We start from the raw sequence: 20,585 nt of genomic DNA, 5'->3' as shown, positions 1-20,585 counted from the left end.
TTGCAGATGTTATTCAAGTATTTACTAGCATTTTTGTGATTTTATATATATATATATATATTTTATGACTTAGAATTATTTATTAATTTCTTTCATCTCTGAACATTTAATGTAAACAATCACTACCAAGTCTTCTCAATTCTTATTGGCTAATTAGACTTTCACGTGAGCATTTGGGACAACATAGCTAAATGATCACTGTAAAATCTCAAGTAAACCTCAGTAATTCACTTTAACATACTTTTCAATTTAAAAACCTTGGACAGGAAGAATCATTTTGTTTTAGCTGCTATTTGAACAAACAAAATATCTAAAAAGGAATTAAGAATTATAGTATCATTCACAAAAACTTGCTGTTTAATTAAAAAAAAAACAACAAAAATTTGTGGAAACATTTTTTAATTGAGCTGTCTCTTAATCCCAATCTCAGCATGGGGATCCCAGCTATTTCTTGTATCTTTTTTAATGCCTGCATATTTTAGCCTTAGCTAAGGCTAAACCTGCAGTCTGTATGTATGTCCTATCTCCCTTCACCCAGAAATGTTTTAGCTGGGTGATTGTCAAGTGTTAAGCAAATTGGAGAAAAGCAGCAAGTCTTAAAGATAATTAAGACCCTTAGAAGTCTCAAGGATGGAGATCTAAATTAATATCCCCAGGGAGAGGAATGTGGATAGGAGATGGCTGGGCTACTCAGCATTCAGGGAGCTGCAGACTAAGCACAGCTCTATTGTTTCCCAGGCAAAGAGAGTAGGTAATAAGGGGAATAGGGAGATCAGGGTTGCAGTTGAAATTGGTGACCTTAGAGTACAAAGAAAACAGAGCTGACTTTATTAGTTCTACCTCCTCAAACATCATGTTTTTACTAGTTGGCAGACTAAGCCACTTCTCTATGATCCCAGTTTCATCAGACTCCAAAGAGTTTAGATACAAAAAACCCCAAACAAACCAAAACTAAGAAAACCCATAAAGATTGAAAGAAGAATGTGCATTATTTTACAGCAAAGTCATTTCCTTACAGGAGAGCAACACTCTCTAAGACTAATGACAGTTTATATTTGTGGAAGTTGATGCACTGCGCACATTCAATGGATATTTGAACCTAGTTGCACGGAAATGTCTTCATTAAGGTTCAGAGCTACAGGCTTCCCAAGGGTAAACTTGGCTTTAAAAGTTCTGTGTTAGAATTCACACTGGATTTTTTTACCAAACTCTTGATAAATAGTTGAGGTTTTAAGAAAAAACAATAAAATAATCAGAGGTGGATTATGCCCACTCTGACAAAATAGGTTACTACCAAAATGTGTTTAATTCCACTTTGTTCACATAGAGGGAATATTTAAATTGATACAATATTTAATCTATTTATCAATGTATGCCTCTAATTTCTTTAATTAAGGCCCTTTACCCTTTGTAAAATATCAAATTTGAAGAAAATATCAAATATGTGCAAAATGCAATAAAGGCAGTGAATTACTGAATCTAGAACCATCTGGTGGATTACACTGAAGCACATGGTTGTATAAAAATATTAAACCAGGAAAAATAATATTACAAATTTTTTGCATACTTTGTCACTTCTTTCTAATGTGGATGTGGTCAAAATTAAAAAAGCCACCTTTTTTTTAATAAAACAGATATGTTATGTCCTGATAAATGGTTATATTTGATTCTTTCAGGTAACATCCTAACTTCCACAAAGATTCTTCACTCTCCTTGTGAGGACCAAGCAGTTGCTGTGGTACCTAAAGACCTTATAATCACCTAATTACCTGCTATTAGTATACCAGTTGGTCTTGCAAGATTTCAAAAAATGTCATCTTAATTTAAAATAATGAGTTGTGAACTGTATGCCCACACTTGGAATCTGGCATGGAAAGAAGAACAAAATCAAGATCCTTAATTGTTGGACTGCATAGTTCTGTCCTGCCCATTTTAAAAGAAAGCAGCTACATATGCAAAATATCATAGTCTGATCAAACAGCAAGTTATTCCATAAAGCTACAGTAAATTGATAAATCATCCTCTAAAGATATAAAATATTAATTGATAGAGAAGTTTAAAATGGAAACACAGTTAAAGGAGGTCTTTCTCAAAAGATGAATGCTCTCTCTTACTGCTTCCTCTTTTAAATGGTATGCAGCCTTACCATCATATGTGACCAAACTAAACGCTACAGTGTGTGGGTTTGAGTACTGCAATGTTATGAGACAAAAAGCTGCAGCAAGTCTATTCATGCATTTCTTTTTTTTTTTTTTTTGAAGCTGTTATTACGATGATCCCATCCAAGACTGAAGACCTACTTTGGTTCTAAGAGATTCACACAAATCCTCAAAACAGCTCCTGATGCTGATTTACCTTGTTTACCTGTACCCAAATAAAACCCCCAAATGACTAAGTAGTCACGACTCCATCACACAAGTTGATACAGAAACAAAGAAAGAACATTGATAGAGCATACACATTTATGGAATTCTACTCACTTCTTCCCCTCTTTCTCTTCATTCTCTCCCCTGATTACAAGTAGTCACAGAAATTAGTGACAATTCTAAGACATACTTGAGGAACTTATAAATAGCACAACTCTTTCACTCTTTAAACACAAAGAGAGATATAATAGGTACACCAGCCTTTCCTTTTCCTGAAAATTTTCCATTAATCATAGGGCATTATTTTATTAGGCTGATGCCATAATGCTCCCATTAATATTTCTTTTGAAGATGCTCTAGTCCTTTAAACTGACATACTTCAAGTTCCCATATGGTTAAGGAAAAAAAAGAAAAAAAATAACATTACATATCATATAGTCATAAATGATACATCACTTTTGTCTGAATGGGAGATGGTTGCAATACATAGTTAATACTGAATGACAGCTAACTGATTTTCCTGTCCATGTCTTCGTTTTAATATGTGTAACTAACACTTAAATAATTTGTAGCCTTAGATTCTGCACATATTTACAACTTCCAAACTGTTCCAAGAAAGGTTAAATATTTTTCAGTATCTGTTCCTGTATTTTATATTGTTATGTTTTATGATACTGTAAATATTTCTGAGCCATGGGTGACTATTTCACTATCAACACATCTGGTTTTAAGACTGAAAATCTCTTAATCTCAAGTGGGGTAAATCTGCTGTGATAGCCTCAAATGACCTGAAAAGTTTTTTCAGTACTAACTATGGAACTTAGCCTTATGGAACTACTAAAATTATGACATCATCCCTGGACTGCCCTGAAGGTATCAGAATTTCTGCAGTGCTGTGATTTCACTCTAGGCATACTTCCCAAACCAGAAAGAATTAAAAGGCCTCTAATTATCTTCCTTAATTCCTACACTTGGGAAACTTTCATTTTGACATATTTGGGGTGTTACGATAAACTTATAGCATTCCAGACCTCTTAACCATGAGAAAGGAACAGCAAGAGAGGAAAAATCTTTTGTGCTCTCAGGAAATACTTCACTCTGTAGAGCAGTATTTTGAAAGGCTGGTTCCTATAGTTTGAATAGTTAGCACATGAGAGTGTTCTATAAATGCTTATAAGTCTAGATAAATCAGTGATGTTAAATAACTCAAGTTATTATTTAAAGAAGAGAAAATCCACCCTCCCCAAGCAACACCTGCACATGTGGGTTTTTTTGAAACTTTGAGAAAATGGAAACCCCTCAGGTCGACACAGCTTTTTGAAACAAGTTTGTTTGCACGCAGGAGCTGCTTTCCCCATGTGGTCACTCACCAATATTTATGAGGGAAGGTCACTTGGAATGCCACCAGCAGATGAAAAACAGGAGGAAAGGAGGGGTTTTCTGTCTTCACTGAGCTGGGTGATTCTGCCAAAGTGATAGCCGACATTGACATTACACAAGGGAAAGGTTGGCGTAGTCTCACAGTCCCAGCTCTGCTGCAGAAACAAAACAAAACAAAACCAAACCAGTGTATACTTTTCAAATAAGCGTAATGTCAAAACATTAAAAGTCTGATCTCCGGAATATAAATGACACTTTAACCTTGGCTTTGAAATAGCTATCTCAAATCTACTTTAAAAGTAAGATTTAAAAAGACCCCTATGGAATAAAATGTTCTTCCATAAAATTAATCAATCACTTTAAGGGTTTAGTGGAAAGAAATGGCCATAAACATCTTATGTGCTCAGCTGGTGGTAGAAGGCAGACAAAAATTATAATTCTGATAAAAATGAGGAAAAGCTGAGATTTGAAGGGAAGACTGCATGCAGAATATATGGCAGGGAATGACAGGAAATTTTATAGGTGAACGTGGCCTACGGAAAACTTAAGGGAAAATTGAACAATTAATGAGAGGTCCCCATTAATTTTTTTTATTTATTCCATTTTCTTAGCATCTGTGTGAATTTTTACCTATACGTCTTATACGTCCTAAAAGAAAAAACTGTGATGAATAAATAAACAGCTCTAGAAATCTTCAATAGGGTCCTTTACCTTGCAGGGAATATTATCACTGGCTTTTGATACAATTTCTGCTGCAGGGAAAGACTTTCAAAGCTCAGAATGCTGAAGTATTGCCAGGCACTCAAAGACCCCCTGCTGTGCGCGTCAAACTAAGAAATCTCTCTGAACTTGTCGAATTAAAAGTCATCTCTCTCTCTCTGTAACCCCTGCTTGAGCTGGGAAGCTCTGTCCTCATTTTTTCAGGCCTTCCACGATAAACAAATGGAGCCTGAAGCATCTTTATTCTTTTCAGGCACATAATTAAAATTCTTTTAAAAATGTAATTGAAGGCAATGAATTTCAAAAGGAGGTTCTAGTTAACAACAAGGCTAGAACAGTTTCAGCACGCCATACTACTTTACTATCCAATTTTCTTTCAAAGGTAAAAGCAAAACAGCTTGTTATGATTCTGGGTGTATTTTTTTTTCTTTTTTTTTTTTAAATTTTGTTTGCACATCAATAGTTTGCACCAAACCTAAACATCTCAGCAGGATTTATGCTTTCTGGAATGTCATAAGACTTAATTACTGAAAAAGCAAAGAGAAGTATACTATAAAAATATGAATAAAGCAAAAGTTATTCTTAGTTTCTCAAAATCATTATTTATATATCCCTAAAATGTAATACTTATTAAGTATTATTTAATACATATATCCCTAAAATTTAATACTTATAATACAATACTTATTGAAGTATTTGTATTTTCTTGGCAACCCTCTTTTATTAAGTAAATATTCACAACCTCGCAAATTTTTAGAAATCTGATAATGCATAGAATGGTAATTCTCTGTGATGACTATTGCTGTAAAACATTGTAACGACTCGTTACAATACATGTTTGATGCTGCCAAGGAAAGAGCAAGTGTTGATATAATTAATGATCTCAAATGAATATAAAAGGAACAAAAACTATCTCCCTGGGATTTGAATCCCAGGGATTATCATACAAAATTAACATAAAGGAGGCAGGAGACAAGATAGTGTTTCAGAAAGTCATTTCTAAGGTGACTTCCTAGAGAGCATAAAATCTAAACCAATTTTATTTTTTTTATATCTCTTTTAGAGTGATTTTCAGTACCCCTCTCTGTTGCAAGCAAAAAGATTCAGTTTTTACCTGTTTCATCCATGCTGTGTTTTTAAAACTGGTACTTCTTGCTATAAATGACCACATGAAATGTATTTTTTTAGAGTTTTCCCTAGAGAAACTAGAGATGAGGATGTTTTAAGGAACGTCATTTACAGTTCTTGTAGCATTAAAAAAAAAAGCCAAAAAAGGTGTAGCAAGGAAGCACTACTCCCACAAGTTAGGGGTAGTACTCTGCCTCTGATAGTTATGATGCCTCTGGGAGACCTGAGACAACACAGCAAACAAAGCTGCTTTTCATCCTTGGAGGGGGAAGCACAGTATGTGTTCTGCATGGGTCAACAGCTGCTCTGACTAGTAGAGAGGTAGAAAAAGGACCCAGTCAGCTCAACTGGAAAAGGCAATGACAAAGCAGATCTAGCAGGAGCAAACTAGGGCTTTGACTACACCTTCAAGTAATACCTCTTCAAGTCAAATATTATTTCTTTCCTAGGTTTTTTTGGTTTTGTTTTTGTTTTAGGTAAAACCTGGGTGCAGTGTAGGCACAGCCCATTGCAGAGGTCATGCTGAACAGGCAGCACAGAGAACAGTGGACCAAGGTTGACCCTCTCCTTTTTTTTGCAGTTGTCTCACATTACATCAGCAGGTTGGAAACACTCACATTCCCACATGCCTTCATTTCACACACAGAACATGTAACATACACAGAGCCCACCCATTATGCCCCTATCTGGGAAAAAATTAATAACAAATAATGGTCACATCTTAGATCCAGTAAGACTGAACTGGCACAAGAGCCACATGACCAAAGGCTATTCATTAATTTCTACCAGTGCATTGTTTACATGGCTGCAGTCCTATAATTACAAACAATCAAAAGAATAAGGCAGTCCCTACTATGCCATGTATTCTTGTTACAAAAAACTACACTCTTAGCTTTCTCTTTGGAAAACTAGGGAGATTTATGACAGTGTATTTATCATGTTTAATTTTACAAAGTATCTTAATTGCCATGCAATCAACAGAAAGCATAGGAGTAATCATCAAGAAAGATGAATGAACAAAAACCATAAAATAAAGAAATGCAGGCAAATTAGTATTTCCAAACTTCATTTCTGCTGTAAAACTGAACTAATGAAAGCACTGTGATTACAAAAGGAACTCATCTTCCATCACAATTTTTTCTGTAGAATGCAAAGGACATTGGGCAAAACAACAAAAGAAACAAAAACTGCAACAAAGAGACAGTATCTGATATGTAAGAAAAAAAAAACCAGTGTGATCCAGCATGAGTATTTAATGTCTGTTTGCAGAATGAGTAAAGGCTCCATTAAGTTCACTGAGCACTCACTGTGAAGTTTAGGGAAGATCAGTAGCTTAGAAAAAAGTGCCTACTGAAATATGAGTCACATTTATGAACAAAAGTGATCAAAGTCCACTTGGCTGCTAGAGTGTCTTCAGTTTATTCCACTGCAGTACACATATTGCTTGATTGAAAGGTCTGTGAATATAAGGCACCCAGGTCTATCTACTGTCACTGTGCCTGAAATTGTCATTTGTTATGTCTGACTTCCTTTATTGATTTCTTTTTCCTAAACAGAAACTGAAATAATTTTTATAGCACTTGGGAACACAAATGTTTACAATATTTATAATACAGTAAACTTAAAATACTAAATACATTCACATTAATTCCTTTTTCTCCTCCAAGCTAAAATTATATTAAAAGCTGTGATAAAATAAAAATTATTCAAATTTTATTCCCAGTCATATACTGCTACTATGACAGTGATGTTATACAGACATATCTTACATATCTTGAAGATTTCAGACACTTTTTTCAGTGGAGGAAAAAAATTGCTTTTTACATCACTGCCAAATAAGAGGTTAATGCAAGTAATTTATTTCTTCAAATGACACTTGCTGCTTACGAACACCTACCTCTTATATGTTATAAAACTAATATCTAACTTGGGCAGAAAATTAGGATACCTATAGTAAAGCTCTCCAAGATACAGTTTTGATCCAGTAGCTCAGTGCTGTGAAGACAAAACTGTTGGCAGATGTTGCTCTCATAATTTGGTATGAGGTAGTGCTACATCAGAAGAGGGAGTAAGTGAATGTAAACCTAATTAAGACTTCAACAAGAAGAGCAAGACAGAATATTTCAGCTGTTCTCTCTCTTCTGCAAAACAGCCTGATGTCCATATCCTAAGACAATTTTCCAAATTTTGTAACAAGTTATCATGCATCAGAATTTAAAGTTTTTGGAGACTGAAATGCTCCTCTGTTTTATTCCTGTGTCTTGATTCTTTAGATTACTACAGATATGTGGCTTCTTGACAAAATATATTCTGTAATTACAACAAAACACCTTTATATGATAAATATAATGCAGAGACTAATACAAAGCAGTGAAGAATTCCTCAGTGAAATTTGCTATCAAATGACAAGCTGAATAGATTTAAATAAAAGTGTGAAAAATAAAAGCATAACCTTATAAACATGTTCAATCTCCCACATCAATGCTGATTTTAGTGTATTTAATGCTTTCTTTGGGTTGACATTCTCTTATGAATAATCCTTCCCTATCAGTTGTACAGGGACCCATAATTCCTGCTGCTGTACTCTACCTAAGAGGCTGAGAATGAGGTAGGAATGGACCCATTTCATTTTAAATACAGAAATTTCAAGTCTTTCAAAAAGGCCAGATGAATACAGTTATAAGTCTGATTCACAGTAGCTGAAATCTACACCATTTATATAAATGTTCTTTAAATGTTAAAAGTCAATAGTAAAAGATTCCTACACATTGAATATCTACACTGCTGTTCGTTCTCACATTTACAATAACACAAAATGGGAAAACAACTTACAGAAGGAATATACAAATAGAAAAAAATAAGTTTTTGTATTTTTTCTCCTTAAAATATATAAGCAATGCTGTTTTTAAAGTGCATTCACAATTGCAGTATCTTTTTTTCTAGATATATTACAGTGTTATAGTCAAGTTTGGAAGTTCTTTGAAACAAATTACTGTGGCAGCTTCACCTTTATGCAGTTCAGAGCAAGCCACTAATGGCAGAGAGTGTATATCTGTCAAACTCAGTGCTTAAGAACAGAACAGGAAACTGACACAGCTATGACAGGCAAACACTTTATATCAGCAAGAACTTTTTGTTGATTATTGCATAGTTCTTGTTACATACTCATGTAAATAGGACTGCAATAAAAACTGTGAATTCTGAAATACCTTTGCAAACAGAATTATGACTGGAGAAAATTATGGAGAAAATGGAACACCTTTTAAAATTATTGCATTTTCTACTGCAATCCTAATATTTTTATTGAAAATATGTTAGCATAAAGAATTACCATATGTGTTAAGTTAAAGCACATGATATTTTTCATTTGAATTCAGAAATATGTGAATTTCTTGAGTCACAATAAATAAAATGGATAGCACATACAGTGCTTTCAGTGATTTTTTTTTAGAGCTGTTGTAAATTCTAATTTGACAGAAGTTAGACCTCAGTTCCTAAACCCCAGCATTTTCAAGATATTACCTGGAGCTGCTACATTATAACTACTCTAATTTCTTGAAATCCAACCATCATTAAGTTAGCAAATGACAGATATTTAGAAACTTCTTCATAAAAAAAACGTAAGTCCCAGAGAATCAACGAAGAATAAAATTCCTAGGTTTTAATCTTGATTTTGCTGTATAATGCATGTATAATGCATTTAAACATATGTTTTGTTTTAAGGACTGGAAATTTAATACTTTAGATGTTTTAAACTCACCAACTAGATGCATATCTTCTGTAAATTTAGGCTTCTTAACAATTATTTCTTGTATTGCTTAGGATATTTTTTTTATTCTAAATGAAACGTTCATATTTGAGTGAAAGAGAATTTCTGGGTTTTTAAATCAATTTTAAATTGTATCCAGGGAATAAACATAAAACAGAACTATGCATCTGCTCTTAAAAATGCTGCAAGCTCATCATGTTGTTTAGGGGCTTAGGTGACAGAACAGATTTTAATGTAAATAAACTACTTAGTCACTGCTTAGTCACTAAGTACATAAGATGGGAGGCAGTCTGAGTGGATTAGTTACAAACACAAGTTGAAATTAATCACAGATCATGGCAAACACATTTTCTTTTTAGAGTATTCCCACAAAAAAACTTGCTGAGGTTTACATATGGTAGAGATGCTCACTGGAATTATTTTGGCATTTATTTTGTTTTCATATCAGTTTGCAACTTTGTTTTAGGTATGCATATGCTCAATTATATGGCAGCGTATAGTTTATTGACACATTATAACTGTAATGTGCTTGTCATAACTTCATGTTGTGTTGTATGTGATAATTGGAAACAAACAACATACAGAGTGAGGTTTTAGTCAACACTTTCTTTGTAAGGATTGGAAAGAGTTCCGTGATCCATGATAAATGGATGCATATAGAGTGGATGTTCTATAGGACTCATTGCACGTGGGTTTAGCCTGGAGCCTCAGCTCACCTATTTGTCACACATTATGTGGCTGGCATGCAGCTCTTTTTCAAACTCCACTCCTTCCAACAATCTTTCATTCTAGAAATTGTACAAAACGTGAAATAATTTTCTAAATAAAACATATTAAATCTAAGTACTATATTGTTATAGACTAGAGTAGGCATTTTTGTTTCTTTTTATTTTTCTAATTTCAACAGATGTAGTAGGGATCATGAAACAGAACCATTGATAAGCTCCTTGTTTAAAGGCTAATTCAGTAGTATGTATGTCCTGTAACTGTAATATATTAAGAAATCTACTATAATTTTATTTAAGCTTTTGGGATGAATCTATGAAAGACACAAGACTTCAGCAAATATTGAAGTAAAAAAAGATTTAAGGACATGGTAAAAGGAAAAAAAACATACCAGAAGGAGATTTTCATATTTGCCATTTGCCATTTTCTGTGATGGCAATCTGACAGATTCAAAGTGAGCTAAATAGTTTTTTTTTAAACCAGAAATGTGATAGATTTGACATTGGCTCCAGAGAAAGTTAAGTTGAAGATGGGAGTGCAGAGAAGAATTATGATATAGAGAAGAATATGTCTACAGTCTGAAGCAAGATTTCTAGTGGAGCTCCTTAAATAAGGTGGAATTTCTGTAAAACCTTAATGAGTCATTTAAAACGGAGTGTATCAGTGTAGGTCGCTTACAAAATTTTGATATTTTCAACAGATATAAACCATGAAAGTTCTTTCAGGAACCGCTTTATGAGTTAGTCAACTACTTTAACAGCACATAACTAAATGAAATCAAATGTAAAAATGCAGAATTCAGAGTCATGCACATATGAACTAAACAACCAGAATGTATACATTAAGTACTGTGTTTATGAAGTGAAAAGGCTGAAAAATATTTATTCTGTTTAACCTTCCCAAACATAACATCTGAGAAGGACTACAATCACTATCCATAGTGGTAAACAAAGGCTGTGGAAGAAACTAAGTCCAAGATGTGAAAATAAATGTATATAACTGACAATAAATAGCACAGGTAAAGAGTAAATGTTCAAACCACCCAAACTGAGTTGTTCTGGAACATTAATGCATTCTTCAATACTGGAAACTGATCCTGACCAGTGAGATCCATTTATACAATGTCATTTCCTGAGACAGAAGAAGATTTCTTAAGAAAGAAGAAGACATCAGGAAAAAATATGTTAAAGACACTCTAAAAAGACTATTTTTCAAAGACACCAGACATATATTTTTAGGCATCATTTCTATTTAGAGTATTAGGCATCATAGATGCTCTACATCAGGTTTTATTCCCTTCAAGAGGTTGATTTAGACTGAGATATCAACTATTATTTTTTTGAGTATTACACTGTGCTCTTTATAGCTAACAGCATGTTTCTTTTAACATTTGATTTCTTCACTCGGTTCCCTCATTTTACTTAAAACTATCTGAAGTTTATCTAGATTCTGATTTTTTTTTTTATTTTCATGAAGCTGATTTTGTAAGGGATGGTGTGGCACATTCTACGCCAAGAGCAGAAAAAAACCAATGTAATTTTACAGTTTCTTTGTTCTAGGGAGCAAATACTTTGCATTAGGTTACATTCTCCCTTTTTGAGGTTCATAAAGCATTTCAGGGCTATTAGGATAAAATGGCATAAAAGAGGAGAGACTGCTATAGATTGCCCATTTTTTCTGATTTTAATTTACCCAAGCAACTATGGCAACCTAAGATTTTGTACAATACAAGGGTAAATACACTTCGATAGTAATTAATCTCTATGAACTAGAAAAATCAGGAATATTTTACTTATTCTAAAATGACAGTAATAAACTATTATCAAACTATTGTTTGCTCATTTTCCCCTCTTCATCTCATTATACTAAACCTTTAATCCACATGAAGTTAGAAAAAATATTCATTATTCTGAACTACTGAATCAGAGCTTATGATTATAGATCTGTACTATTCTGCCCTGTTTCCCCAGTCCAGTTCTTATTATAGGATCTGGAATTGAAATTCCAAGTTTTCTTAGGAGTAGTAATTTAAAAAGAAATCTACAATCTCAGTAGATTTCTGGGTCTTTTTCAGCAGGAATGAATTCTCTCTCCAGTTTACATTCTAGCTGAGTGCAGTAGTTGGGAAAGTTGCAGTTTCCCCACAGTTCATTATCCCACTTCACAAAATTATTTTAGACTCAGGACTTGGCCTTTGTATATTCCAGGATACAACAATGTATCTGTGATTTAGTGTCTACTGCCCTGTGTTTCAGTTTACAATATTACTTTGCTGCTTGTCAAAAGGAAAATGTGCTCAACTGCATTTTACAAAACTAATGAAAAATAAGGCATATAAAAACATGTCCAGATGTGCCTGAAAATCTTATGAAAACAGAAGGCAATAGTGTGTCTAACTGCCAAAGTCACCTCATCACCTGCATTCACAGCATTAGAAGCACAGAACCTTAAAGGCTGGAAAAGACCTTTACAATCATCAATTCCAACCATCAGCCTAGAAACACTACTGTCACCCTCACCATCAAACCATGTACTCATGTGCTGTGCCCACAGTTTCTTTGAACACTTCCCGGCATGATGACTCCGCCACTTCCCTGAGCAGTCTGTCTCAATGCTTTACAACCCTTCCTGTGAAAAAATCATCCTAAAACCCAATCCATCTTCCCAGGTGCAACTCAAGGACATTTTCTCTCATCCTGTCCCCTGTTATCTAGGAGAAGACACGGACCCCAGCCCCACTACAACCCCATTTCAGCTAGTTGTAGAGGGCACCAAGGTCTTCCCTGAACCTCCTTTTCTCCAGGTTAAACACAATTTAGGGCACCTGGCCTTGTTGAATAGCATGCAACTGACTTTGGCCCATCAATCCAACCTGTCCAGATCCTTCTGTAGAGCACTTCTACCATCCAGCAGATCAACACACCCAATCAACTTAGTGCTATTGGTAAAGAGGAATAACTGCTACCTCTTAAAGATTCTCATTCAGCACAGCAATATCCATGGAGGAGATCAATTTATATGATACAAACTACTGTAAAATTACAAGTTTTGAACAAAACTCCAGGTTACTAATTTTCAACATCTTCTTTTCTTTTAACAGCACAAATTTGAAAATTAACATCTCACTATTAAACTAAGTAAAAAGAGTATTTTAAAGTAGTCTGTGCTGGTTGAAATTTTCTTTCATGAATTAGAGATAGCAAAAAGATGGCAGCAAGATGGAACACTGTGGATTATTAAAAGAATTTGATTTCAACACAGAATGTTATATTTTTGAAGCACCCTGGGGGCTGCTTACACACAGAAGTCTGAGAACAGTGGCAGTTTTGCATGAGCTCTATCGAGATATTATGTATTTATTTATTTAACCAATAGAAGTATCAGAGAACCTAGTTCAAGTATTACATCCCTTGAATGTCACAATACAGGAAATGGAAAAGTATGTAGACCATTTTATGCTAGAACTCTAACATTCTAATGGTGTTCTTTTCTTCGGTTCTTCCATTCTAGCTACTAAATTTATCTGATATTCCTGTCTCCTTTTTCACAGCTGATGTTGAAATGTCTTTCTGTGCAGTGCTGCAGCAAGAAAGTTCTCCTCAAAGCAGTAAAAACTGTTTGGTTTTTATGGTGAAAGAAAGAAAATTGGAAAAAAATATAACCGAATGAGACTGCCAGATAGTCACATACGTCAGCAAAATATATCTAATCACCACAGATCTGATTTTGAAAGTAGAAAAGTTCCATCTACAAACTGAGACATACATCTATGTTATCAGTGCTTCCTTTTGATAAAGTTTTAGAATGTACTTTCAAGAAAAAAAAATAACTCTATGATGTGTGTGCATATCATTAAAATGCTTCAGATCAGAGAATTCAGAGCTGAATCCAACCTTAATGAAAACTAGAATTTTTAAGACTGTTTTACAGAATTGTATTCTGCATTTGTACTTAGACAGTTAAGGCCCAAAACATTGCAGTGTTTCAATCTGTCTCATTTATATTTTGTTTTAATTTTTGCTTTTCCTCACAGCTTGACTATACATCACATCCCTCAACCAAAGAGGAAACTGGCACAGTATACTATTTCAACTTAGTGCCTTGGCTATACACAAGCAAGGTAGTGTTAAGACCAAATTACAGAACAAAATGCTGAAAATACAAAAAGGTCCCTATGATTTATAACACAGAGACCATTGCATTGAATTCCATACCATACATGCAGTCGAATTTCTCTGTGGCTAATTCTGAGTACATCTCTATACTCAGAAAAATACTGGAGATTTATATTAACATTCTTAATTTTATACCATTTCTTGAACAACTTTTTCTTTTTATATTTTACATAATAGCTGTGAAAATTGATTCCTCATTTTAATAAAATAATATATGCATAGAAGCTTGGTAATATTATGTCTTTCTTAATTTAATGAAAGGTGCTTACATATGTTGAAACAGGACAATGCAATCCAACACAAAATGAAATCTTTGGATTTTGAAGACAATATAAATGGGATACAGACCGAGAATTATTTGCACAAACACTTTAAATAATTCTGTTGAATAATTAGTGCTCCCACCATAATTCATATCCTTTACAACATGCTGTAAATATTGATGATGAAATTAAGAAAGAGCACTAAATTCTTCAGCCAGCTACCCATACAGCTTGATCACTATTTCTTGTATGGAAAAGAACCCCAAATGGTATTTTCTACTCTATTCAGAAGATGAGAACTTTCAAGCTATTTCTTGAGGTTTAATTTGTAAATATGGTGGTGGAACACACACCTTTAATGCACAATAGATTTACAGAGAAAGACTTTTTATGGCTTCATAGGGTGTTCAAAGAATAGAACTCACAGTTTATTCAATTTGATCAGTGTGAGTTCTTCTAGCCAAGTGCAAAACCATTTGTAACCATGTGCTACCACACGGTGTATCAGTCTTTCCTTCTTGCTGATGAACTCAGATTGAAAAAGTCCATTTGCTTCCTATAAATAGGAACTTATTTAAGATACAGGCAAACTTGTGCCTAATAATTTTCTATTAAATGGTCATCCAAATTATCAGACAACTATTAAAAAATACTCTGTGCGTCTAGCACGTGGTACATACCTCCAAAGAGCAACACACACCAACATATATCTTAAATGCACGACATTCTCCTTCATACATAACCTTCTGACTGCTGTAATTCCTTATAATATTTCACATCTGCCAGTTTTCTCTGGATTTCTAACTTATCCAAATTACTCTTCTTACCACAGCCTGTGAGGTTTATGAGTACTCACAGCTAGAGAGAAAGCTGTGAGATTCGCATCAAAACCCATGAACAGCAACTCAGAAGCAGTTTCTTCTAAACTGCTGCACTGAAATGGAACCAAAACACACGTACCCTTAAGCTACCTTGCTTATTAAGATAAATACAGACAGAAATGAAACATCTCTAATAACTTTTACCTCAAATATATATATATATATAAATGATTAGTAGTACTCTCATTTGCTCTGACTGCAATTTATTATATGCGTTCCTAAATATTACAGAACTACAGAATGAACTAGGTTGGAAAAGACCTTTGAGATCATCAAGTCTAATCTATTATTATTTCAAATTGTAAATACAAGTATGTTTCTAACAGCAAATTATATTAATCTCTAAATAAATAATTAGATTTAAAACTATTATGATGTAGAGGAAATGTGAGACATTGTTCTGAAAAGCTTTCAAAGACCCAGAGATGAAGTTAACTTCAACTGATAAAGCATGGTATTAGATGTGTTCTTCTGAGGTGATATCAAGTTTCAAAGCCAGCACTATTAAAAAAAAGTAAGAGATGGCTTTTTTACAAGTAGGTGAGAAACGGTCTTTTGTATGTTAAATTTTAATTTCTAAAGGTAATCACAAAAAACATTTAGCATCCAACTTACATGTTTATATATGGATACAAATACAAAAAAAAGCATGCATATTTATGAAAGTAAAATGCCAATAATTCTTTTGAATATAACTGTGTATTCAATTTTCTACATGAACTTTGAGTGTTCCTTCCATAGTTCGTCCTTTTCATAAATACTATAGGGACTGTGCATATGTATGGTAGTCCTGATGTACAACTGAGGGACAGAGATGTGTCTTTTTTCTTTAGATCTAAATCCACTTGGAAACTCCAAATCTTTTCTGGTTGTCCAAAAGTTTCCCTTTGAAGCTTTTTTTTTCACCAGAGTATGGTTTACAAAACAAAATCTTTCACAGGAAATCATTATTTAGAGTGATTTATTTTAATCCTGATTAGATGTGAACACAACCAAGGTGAAATACTTTGCAAAGTAACTGAACCAAAACAGTGTAGGTCTGATTGGGCAAGAATTGAGACTGGCAACAAAGGGAACTTGTGGTTGATGTCTATTACAGGCCACCAGATAAGGATGATTATTGATGAAACCTTCCTGCTCCAGTTACAGGAGGCATCATGCTCGAAGGCTCTCTTCCTACTGGGGGACTTCAACCACCTCAACATCTGGAAAAGTAGCACAGCTATCTGTAGTGGGCTGGAGAGCAGCCCTGCTGAGGAGGACTTGAGGGTGCTGGTGGATGAAAAGCTGTACATGAGCCAGCAGACTGCACCTGCACTTTCAGAAAGCCAGTCATATCCTGGGCCACATCAAAAGGAGCGTGATCCGCTGGTTAAGGGAAGTAATTGTGTCCCTCTACTCTGCCCTCATGTGACACCATATGGAATGCTGCATCCAGCTCTGAACTCCCCAGCACCAAAAGCAGATCCAGAGGAAGACTACAAAAATGATCCAAGGGAAGGGGCACTTCTCCTAAGAGGACAGGCTGAGGTAATTGGGGTTGTTCAGACTGGAGAAAAGAAGCCTTCTAAGAGACCTCATGGGAATATTCCAGCATGCAAATTGGGCTTATAGGAGAGCTGGAGAAAGAGCCCTTTTAACAAGGGCTTGTAATGAGAGGGACAAGGAGGAAATGGCTTTAAACTGTAAAAGGGCAGATTAAGATTCAATACTGGAATGAAATTCTTTCCTGTGAGGGTGGTGAGACACTGGAACAAGATACCCAGAGAGGCGCTAGATGCCCATCCCTAGAAGTGGTTAAGGCCAGGTTAATGGGCTTTGAGCAACCAAATCTAGCTGAAATGTCCCTGCTTGTTTTAGGGGGGTTAGACTAAATTGCTTTTAAAACTCCCTTCCACCCAAATTACTTCTATGATTCTATGATGTCATTAAGATCTTCGAGTTAGTTTTCATGGCCTCAGGCACTACCAAAGACTATTTCCAATCCAGATGCCATATACTCCCTTTAACAGAAATGCATCTGACAGACTGTGGGCCACAACTCATAAGCCTGGAAATTCTAGGTTTGGAGTCTGCTTGATGGCTATCTAGAAATTCATGTGTGATGTGTCATGGGGTAAGTCATCTAGCAAAACTTAACTAATTGCCTTATCTAAGACAAATATTAAGGAATTTTAAACGAAGTTAGGGGGTCACACATGCAAAACAACCAAAATCTTTATCTCACAAAAAATTAGACTGCAAATGAATTAGACCTATTGACAGAAAAACAGTTAGCAGTGAATTTGGAAGTGGATTCAGACACCTAGTGGAAGGAGGCATGGAGCTATTAACACATACTTACCTGCTTCCATACTATTCTATAGGTATACATAATTGATCAAACGCAATATTGTGCAAGACAGAGCTTTGATCTGGTCTCAGTACTGTAAGTTTTTCATGTGTTTATGCTGTACATCTCAGTTTTTCCTATAACTGCAAAGATGTATCAGGGGGGATACAGTCCTACTGCTATCCTGACAATGCAAGTACATTTTTTACCAAATCACTCTCTATTTTCAGGCGTAGCATTTGAAACATCAGATTTGTCCAAAACTGCATTCTCAGAATTCAATTTTTCCATGACTTCAAAAATCAAATAATTCAGTGAAAAGTTTCCAATTGCAAGAGAGGACAGGGATATGGTGAAAATTATACATTAAAATATCTAATTTTATCATTTCAGGCAGTTAATTGTAAACCAATCTGCCTCAGTATATATTTTACCATGTAAGACTTCATCAAGTATTAGGTCTAAAAGATGAGTGATTAGATTTGTTTACCATTAAGAGGAACTTTATGATTTATTAACCCTTGTTACTTTTTGCTCTACCTAAAAATATATTAATTATAGACAAAAAGGTCACATTTGATTTCAAACTACCAGACTAAGCTCAATTTTGAATTAATATGTCACCTAAGGATACACAGTACTAAAGACTAATTAAAAACCGCAGAAAATTATATTCCAATGTTGTTAGACCAACTGCAATTAATTCACAAGTGTTCGTGACAAAAAAGCAAAAATACTGACATGTGTGTTCCACAGAAAAAAAGGAAATAATTTGGAAGAATTTTCAGAGTGACAATAAACAATATATATCAATATATGTAATAATTTTTGTCTCCATCATGGTCACATTTCAAAAGATTTAAAACATTAAACATATGTTTATTGCTTTTTATAAACATTACTGTTTTCCTTAGGTCTTTTGAAAATAGTCTACATACACTACTTCAAATGAATTATTTTAAATTTCTTAAAACTATTTGTTAGCTCTGATGATTACAGAAATATCTAACTATTTAATTGATGAAATAATTTCTTTAGTCATCATAAATGAATCAGAAAGAGCACAATACCTCATTCATTAAGAATTTACTTCTGTTATTTATTTTTTATTTGGTATTATTATTGAACTGTCACTTCCTGGAAAATGGTATCATACAGCACTAACTCTTCACCTAATTTTTTTTCTTTTAAGTCTTTTAAGTCTGCCTCTGATGTAAAGCTATTGATGTGCATCCTACAATCCTGTTGATAACCCGCGTAGCACCTCATTAGGCCACACCATTTCTTGACTCCCAAGAAGAGTGACAGAGGATATAGTGTTGTACAGTGCCTCTCTGAATGAGACCTTTAGTGTGAAATGAAAAAAAAATATTTTTCAAACTTGCCAAGTATTTGAAGGCACTGGTATGAATGAAAACACAAATGTACGGCACCTTAAGGGATTGTGGATCAAAACCCTCTTGGGGTTTGCCCTGAAGTTCTATTACCAGCCATCTCTTTTAGTTGATCTTTTCAAATATTGGAAGAATTTTTTCAACTATCTAAAAAAATCCTGCCTTCAAAAGATCTGTAAAGACAATGTTATGTCTTCAAGTAATGAAAGAAGTTTGAAATGGTTTCATCTAACAGAATGGGTACTTTTTTGTAACATTTTATGAAAAAGTCTATAACACATTCCTGGTGAGTACTCTTATAATCTTTGCTATGTACAAGATTCATAAATATCAATGCTCACATTTATAGGGACAATGTCATCACAATATGTTTAGGTGAAACCTATTTTTTAGCTAAAAGTGCTTTATAGCTAAAATAACAAAAAATAATCCACTTTACCTACAAATGTGTATGTGGCTATGAACAGAGTGAAAGCAGAGATGTAAAGAGTGAAAAAGAATTCAATAAAATTCAGAACAAGTTAGTTTCACAAGAAAAGAGGTGCCAGGGTGATTAACTTGTTTTGTTCATTTAGTACTGGGAACATATACAATAAAACCTTACTTGAAAATGTTTACTCAATCAAAACCATCATTAGACTACTCTTCCTGGGCAGCATGCAGAGTAAACTAATGCCTGCACAATCTCCAGGTGTTGATTGGACATCTCAGTTTAAAATGGAAGTAACACAAACATTCTTACATCAAACTACCGCCTTTATATTCTAGAACTAATGAATTCCAGAGGGACAGAGAAATACAGAAAATTTAGGATCCATTGAAAAATACAGGCTGAAGAACAAAGAAATGGGGAAAAAATAGGAGATACGAGAGTTATAAATTTTGGATTTTGTATCAGGCTGCAACAACGAACTTTCCCAAACATTTACTCTAAGTACAAATTTAAACTAGATTTTACAGGACACTGTTTCCAAATAAATACTCAGGTTTACTGCTCCAGCTATAAGCTCAATATTCCTTAATGCTGGACAAATCCATAGATGTGGCTGGCAGAAACTTCTAATGACACAGAAAGATGTTATTAAGGACAAAGGTCATTTGATTACTATCTAGGTATAACACTGAGAACAAAATATTTCTGTCTTTGACAAGATAACCTCAATCTGCATAGAGGTGGGTTTCTTCCCATGCTGCTATTACTATGCCAAGTCCTGCACTTGGGTCAGACAAACCCCACATCACCCTACAGATGTGGGGAGAGTGGTTGGAAATGATCCAGTGCAGAAAGACCTGGTGCTGATGCTTGGCAGCAGCTGAACATGAGCCAGCAGTGTGTCCAAGTGGTCAAGAAGGCCAATGGCATCCTGGCTTGTATCAGAACAAGTGTAGCCAGCAGGACCAGGGAAGTGATTCTTCTCCCAACACGGGTGACGGCTCACCTCAACTGCTGT

At 34.5% G+C, this 20,585-nt stretch overlaps 1 protein-coding gene across 23 annotated transcripts in view; it reads right to left on the bottom strand.

Moving 5' to 3' along the window:
• TENM3 (teneurin transmembrane protein 3) overlaps window positions 1–20,585 on the bottom strand; it is a 1,291,378-nt gene that overhangs the window by 794,153 nt on the left and 476,640 nt on the right. For 22 of the 23 annotated variants that reach the window (XM_071432135.1, XM_071432137.1, XM_071432120.1 and 19 more), the window contains exon 6: window positions 3,737–3,901. The gene's annotated coding sequence lies outside the window, so the exon portion shown is untranslated. The remainder of the gene's footprint in view (window positions 1–3,736; window positions 3,902–20,585) is intronic. The other variant, XM_071432122.1, reaches the window with a different exon arrangement.

Source organism: Agelaius tricolor, unplaced genomic scaffold (assembly GCF_023055355.1).
Source record: "Agelaius tricolor isolate 1412-34295 unplaced genomic scaffold, bAgeTri1.0.p SCAF_8, whole genome shotgun sequence".
NCBI lineage: Eukaryota > Metazoa > Chordata > Aves > Passeriformes > Icteridae > Agelaius > Agelaius tricolor.
The sequence above is the reverse complement of the archived record's forward strand: the minus strand, read 5'-3'. Positions and strand labels throughout refer to the sequence as shown.